A 7,458-nucleotide genomic window follows, 5' to 3' on the forward strand; every position below is an offset into this window, starting at 1 on the left:
TGTTACACTTTGTCACGTTTTAGCCATTCTTATCAAACTTCATCCCGCCAGCTGCCTGCCCAAAGTTTGTTATTATCATTAAAGAGTGCTAGTGAGAACGGTGCAGCTGCTATCTTTCAGTGAGGTTAAGGAAAGATGACTAGGTAAGTGCTGTTAGTGCGTGACAGGATCGCAACGGGATGCAGATTGCCATGTTTGCAGGCAGCTGTCTTTTGATGCTTGTCGTGAAATCAGTCCACTATGGTCAAATTAGAAACCTTTAAAAAAATCTCCGATTTACTTGTGCTTGCTGAAATATGACAGAAAAATACCGTCAAGATTTTTCCAATTGGGGGAATATCGTGGTCTTAGTTTTGCCACAACTTTTGGAAGTTGAGCGTCAAACATGAGAGAGAAAAACATCTCTGATTCCTGTATGCCTACTGTTCACCCTCTCCAAGAGTTAATAAGGAAGACTATAGGAGAAGTAAGGAAGTAGGAAGCCCCTGCAGAATCGTGGATCAAGAGAATGTGGAGAAGAGGCTACAGAAACCCAAAGATGAGAAAAAGCCGTGTTCCTTATCAGTCTAGGTTTTCTTGGAAGAACCATGGTGAACACTGAAGAACGAAGTATTACTGAGGAAAAAGTAATTGAAGAAAAATCTGATGTGGATGAAAGGATTGAATTTTGCTGATGATTCAAGATGTCATCTTTTTTCCTTGAGGACTAGTTCCCTGTGAAAGGTTTGTGAGCTCACTCTGTGTGTTCAATTGCCCTTCCTAGCCCAGAAATTTTGGAACTGTTTGCATCTTCCACCCCAAATTAACAGAGGTCTCAAAGATAACTAAGCTCCCACCAGCTTTGTGAAGGTAGTTGGGTACCTGCAAGTACCTCAACAACCGAGGAAAAAGCTGTCATGTCATCTCATATTTTAGTATACACAAAAGAATTCACAGTAGAGAAAGCACTCACAAATACCAGAACCACAGGAAAATCTTCAGCCAGGGTTTGCACTTTAAATGCAAAATCAATAAAGAAACCTGCAGGAAGTTGGGCTGCTTTAATTTTAGTTCTTCCAGAACTGACTATTTGAGGCTTTTTAGCTTTACTTTGATAGGATGTGAGGTTTAGGCAGACGCGTGGAGTTATAACTGCGTATGTCTGCCAGTTCTCTTAACTGATAAAGCCACAGAAAATTACAAGTTAACACAGCTTTCAGGGTTAGTAAATTGCTAATAAACATTGTGAGGGGAACCTGAAAAGAAGAAAGATTCCTCGTCACCTAGGGTTGGGAGGAGGATGGTCTTAAGAGTTTACTCCAAAGAACTGCTGTTAAAACTACTTTTCAAAACTGACATAAAAAACAAACAAACAAAACACATAAATTCACAAAGTCCACCACTAAAGAGTTAGCAAATACCTGTAGTGAGCTTTTTTTCCCCATGCAATCATGAAGTTGCCTTGCCTCCTAAAATACTTTCACTTGTATGGAAGCCTTCCATTGTTTTTTCCATAGTTCCTCTGTCACATTCAGTAATCCTGGGTTAGATGTTGTATGCTAACACAGACTTGCTTGTGAGGTTGATCCTTCATTTATTGTAGAAAGTCTGCATAAGGAATTGTTTAGGACTATTTATCATGTATTTCCTTATTCTTAATTTTTCTTTCCACGCATAATCTACAGAGGACAGCATAGCGATCAAGCCAAAGCACTCAGAAAAGATGGCTCAGGCCTCCTTTTGTCCTCTCCCAAAGCAGAAAAATTAAAAGTTTAAAATACCGATATTTATGCAGTCGAAGGATTCTTTGTATGAGCCTGCCAGTTTTTGAATCTTGAAGATTTAAGAGTTTCTTCTTACATCTCCAAGTTAGCGTTTGGAGGGGAAAGGTTGTATTTGGGCAGGAGGGGAGGGACTGCTGGAGTACAAAGTGGATTGCAACAGGGAGGAAGGGAATTGAGGAATGAAGAAACGTTGCAAACGAAGAAGGTGAAGTAGTCGCTTCTGCCTTTCAGCAGAGTTGCTAAAAGGCATTAGCAGAAATAGGAGATCAAAGGAAACAGCGTTTGCTAGCCATGAATTAGCTGCTCTTCTAACCCATATGGCTTCTGAGGTTGTTTCACACAGGTTTGAGGCCTCTTGTAATCATCTTTGTCAGAGCAGGTTCTTGGCATCTGTTGCTCAGTCTGAGATCAGGCTCTTAGACTGTGGGTTTCTGCAATTCATTATTATGTCCTTGCACTGAGGGATAATGAGAACATTAACTGTTTGGGGGGCGGCTGTAGGAAGCTGAAGGCTGGCTATTCAGAACAAAATCATTTCTTGAAACACTGGATCTTTGCACATGCTTTTATTACTATGTTGGGTCCATCTCACCTTTGACATTTCTAGCACCTCAGAAGTATTGCAGATCACACGCTTGGCCTTTTTGTCTTATAGTCACAAGCCTATACATCACTATTAATTTTTATTTATTTATGTATTTTACAAAGGGTATCTTGACAGTTCCCCAGCTTGAGAAGGTCACTTTATACAGTTTAATGTCTATGTGTTTCTAGATCTCTTGAAACAGATCAAATTAATTTGTGTTGGTTCTTCAGAAGATCTGTGAATATAGAGTATGTTGAGTGAAACAGGGAGAAAACCGTATGACCACGAACCCTTTTGGCAATATCCAGCCTGGAAACTTGTCCTTTTATGCAGAGATTTATAATTTCCTTTGGTATGAATGTTTCATAAAGAAAAGTATGCTCTTTGTCTCCCTAAGCACATTGAGGAAAGCATGCCTGGAATCAAGGTAATTTCAGATAAATTGCACTGCTTGGAGTCTGTTCGCTGCTCTGCTGGAAAATGTATAGGTGTTACTTGTCAAGTACTATGTTTCTTTTATATTAAACACAGCTCAGCTGGCTGGATGCTAAGTGGGAGGCTTAGAAGTGGATAAGGTGAGATTTATTAGCTTCTTCAGACTGATGGTGGTTGCTCTGTTACGTGGAACATTCTTGAATTTTCCAGCAACTCCATGCTTTAGTGGAACCACTGGAAGATCCTGGAAGCCACGGGTTTTCTACAGCTCTGGAAAATCACACCGTCACTCTTAAGCTGGACACTCGTTAGTGTTTCTGAATTTCAGTATTAACATTTTTATTAAGGCTGAAATCGGTAAAGAGTGCAGAAGTTAAACTTTGTTCTATGAGTGGCCAGTGAAATGCAATAAAACATCTGCTAACTGACTTGCTGCTGTTAATATCTCCCAACTGAAATTCGGGAATTCGGCTGTGTTTGCTTTATTTTTATTGCGCTGTCTTCCCACTATAAGTTTCAAAAGCTATCTGCTCTCCAGATCTGGTCAGATTTATTTTTTTAGTTTAGTTAGCATCCTAGAATATAGACAGTCTGTATAATAAGAATAGTCAGTAACTTCTTCGTGGGAAATGGAGAAAATCATGTTGCAGTTTCTTTGAGAAGTCTAAGAACTTCAGCGATTATAAATACTTGTCTGTAAAATACCTGCCACCAGCTGATCAAATTGTACTCTTCTGAAACCTCTGCTAAAATTGGAGGCTGCGCTGTGTTGGAAGATGGTGGTGGTTATGCTGGATGAAGCTGGAAATGTTTGGACTTTTCACCCTGTTACAAATAGTATTTTGAAACCATTTATTTCACTATGGGATGGCTTATCTAAGAGCTAGCGTAATGGGTTAGTACTAATGTCCTCCTTGTTAATTACTTTGATCCTGACAATTACTAAAAGCAAAGGCTGCAGAGGAATTCGTTTTGGGGCAGATGCCATAATCTGCATTCCTCCCTGGCGAGAAGCCTATTCTTGGTCTTTTAAAGATTTGTTAAAGCTCTGAAGCATAAAGCTTGATATCTTTTGAAAATAAAAAAAGATAATTACAATTTTGAATCCTCTAGATCCATTAGGAAAGTATCTGTTCCAGTTTTATGTATTAGTAGATTCTTCTTCCAGTGACTTGCTATAGCAGTGAGTTTCACTGACAATGTAGGATGACTTTTCTGTTATTTTTCTTTTAATAGAAAAATGAAAAATTTTCCAAATACAATCTCTTTCTTGACAGGAGAGACAGGTGTTCCTGCTCAGCATTTTCAGCCTCATTATTTCATTTCTATACAGGTAACCCAAACCTCTGTTAAGCTGTCCCATTTACAGAAAGTAAAGAGGGTTCTGGGTTTAGCTGGTTATCATGATGGACTGTGGGAAAAGCCTCGGTTTAACTGGTTTAGCCTTATGTTACATAGACAACTTGGGACAAGAGGTCACTTCAGAAAGTCAGGCATCATTTCGCTACTTAAATTTGTCCATGTCCTCTTCAAAGTACATCAGTATGTCTTTGAATCACAACATTAGCATTTTGTATTGTCTGAAGATTCTCAGTCTGCTTATTAATACCCCATGCACACGGCTGAAATGGCAGCTTCTCTTTAAAATAATTTTTGTTTTAGGATTAGTTGTTCCCCGCAGCAAAAGAAAATAAAATGTGGCCATTATAATTTCTCTGGTAAGCCATTGGGTGTTTACTTCGTCTTGTCTTATTTTTGCATACAATTACTTAAACTGCTTCTCACTGGACTGTTCATTGAAAAGCCACTTTCACCAAATCCATACTTAAAGATGTTGGACTTAGAATCATTAATTATGGAATCATTAAGGTTGGAAAAGACCTTCAAAATAATCAGGTCCATCCACGACTTAAAAAATGTTGCTTCTTTCTTCTACACAGCAATAGGATGTCTAACTTCTCAGGCACCATTTTTTTTGTTTTTTGTTTTTTTTTTTTTTTTATTTTTGCCAGCTGTGTTTTGATTTCTTGCACTTAGTGAACAGCATGGTAAACTCTTGCTTAATTCTTACTTGCCCATGTGTCTGTTGCTGTTGTACCTGAAGAAATGGCCATCTATTGTGAATTAATAAAGTTTGTGCTCCTTCCTGTTTTTTCTTCTCCTTTTATTTCTGTGAAGTAGCAGTACAAGAGGAACATTTCATCCTGGGCAACTGCTTGAGCAGGGGGATTGGAGAAGATGACCTCCAGAGGTCCTTTCCATCTACTATCCCATGATTATGTGATTTTTTTTTCCCCTTGCAGTTTATCAGACCAAACACTTGAGAAAAATATCCTTTAAGGTACTCTAGAATGAAAAAATGATGCTCTGCATTATTGTGTTGTGTGTCTTACCCTGAAAAAGAGAGTCATCCCCCTTGGTTTACTGTTTAATAAGGATCCAGTCACTGTATCAAACAGGAAAACCAAGGAAGGGCTACTTTGGAAAACATCAGTAATACGTTAATGTGAACAAACCAGTACTGTAACTCTGTACTGCCCACCTATTTAACAAGTGACAGGGTCTCATGGAGTCATTGTAGGAGCAATCTCGAGAGACCTGAAAGAACCACAGGCAGTGGTACTACAGACCTCATTTGAGGCAAATGATGTATCGGTGCGTGTAAAAGTATAAGGAGCAGCGTGGTAACAAGTAGCAGCCGCTTGTTTTGCTGTATGTCTCAGGCCTTGGACTGTAATGACATTTAATGCTACAGCATGCTGGCATCTCCTGCTGATCTTTTATTTATTTATTTATTTATTTATTTATTTATTTATTTATTTATTGTGGTTTAGAGAAGAAAAAAAAGGAAAATAGCACTGACTGCATGTAACCAAAAGAAGGTTCCTGAGATATTACAAGACTTTTTTTTTTTTTTCTGTCTCATGGTTTTTGTAGAAAAGTATATACTATATTTGTAGCAATCCTCGTGTCATGGAGCTAGGCTGAATCTTGGAGACAAGCATGTCTGGACTGCATAGATGCCAACGCATAATTGCTATTAATGCACCGTATTGTTTCCTACTGTAACTATTGTTTGGCTGATGATCTGTATACTTCAGGTGTGCAGCTTAGGAGGGACTAGAAAGGGGTTACATCCTGATATAAATAAAATTGTTAATTAATTTTTCTGAAATGTGTAAAAAATATTTTTCTCTGTGAAAATTTATTATTATAATAGCACTTTACTAGATTTTCTACAAGTAAATACATTTCTCTTATATCTCTATTCTGTTAAAGGAAACTAATTGATATGTCTGTGTCTGGATATCTTCAGGTTGTATTAGATAATGCTTTCAGGAATAACGGTTCCTCTTCTCTGGTCTGATGCAGATATACATAAACACAAAACTGAAATCTTGCATTCGAGGACATGGGCGAATAGATTTAGGGTTAGCCTACACCAGGAAAAATTCTCCTTGGGAAGATTTCAGGAGTTGGACTCAACAATCCTTGTGGGTCCCTTCCAACTTGGGATATTTTATGATTCTGTAGTTTCCAGTATTTCTACCAGTGTGATTCTTAAACCAAGAGGTAAAACAAAAATTATGCTTAAATAACTTAATGGTGAAAATGCTGAATAGCGCTAGGACCTTACCTACAGTTGGGTTTCCACACAAGATTTTAGAAAAATACCCACCTCACGTTCACTCTCAAACAACATCTAAATATACTGGAGCAGGTGATGTACCTACTTTTTCATATATAGTTCATCATCTTTCATCTTCATTGTATCCCTATTAATAAGGTGGTGTCTATCCTTGGTTTAAGGATCTAATGAAAACTTGGAGCATTACAGTCTGGGAGCTTGTTATGATGTCTTCCTGTATTAGCCATCTAATCTTCTGAAAAAACAGAGATGATTCAGGTTTCAGAGGTTTTCAGGTTTCTCTAAACTCACTGCTAAAGATAGTTCTGTACAAATACTGCAGTACTGCTAAAGGCATCTTTGATAGACAATGTTTCTACTGTTATACCATGTATAAACTCTTCTAATATGTGTGTTCCAGCCCAATAATTCATTCCCTAACCTTGCCTTCCTTTGTGCCATATAATATGTTTTGGTTAGGTGACTGGAGTCAGGTTTGGATATTGTGGTGCATCTTTTTTTAAAGAATGTCCTGAAATTTCACTGTCCTGTGAGACTTTACACAGAAGCTTTTGTATCAGTTAACTGGCATCGGTTGTCTTTGCCTTACAATAATCAATGGAAGCACATGAAGGAATCCTGTTCTGTTCACTTGAATACTTTTATTTTCATAGAGCATGTATATTTCTAAATGAACATCTGTAAAACACGTTTCTTATGACTATTGTACCTGGCAGTGCTTGAGCTGAATATATCATTTAAATAGTAACTTTAATTAGAAAAGGCACTAAAAAAACCCTCACAGCAGGTATCCAAGTGTTTACAAAAATCAATAGCCCATCAGACTTTAGGGCCATTTGATATCAGTCACTAGGACTAGATATGATTCCAGTGCCAATAAAGACCCTGGAAAAAATGCTATTAAGATACAATCAAACTTAGAAAATTAGGATTCTTTTTTTCTCAGTGCAGCTGCAGAAGATAACAGAGATTGATTACAATGAGAAAATCACTAATGTCATTGTAAATTAAAAAAAAAAAAAAGT

This window comes from Anas acuta, chromosome 3 (assembly GCF_963932015.1).
Source record: "Anas acuta chromosome 3, bAnaAcu1.1, whole genome shotgun sequence".
NCBI classification, from domain to species: Eukaryota; Metazoa; Chordata; class Aves; order Anseriformes; family Anatidae; genus Anas; species Anas acuta.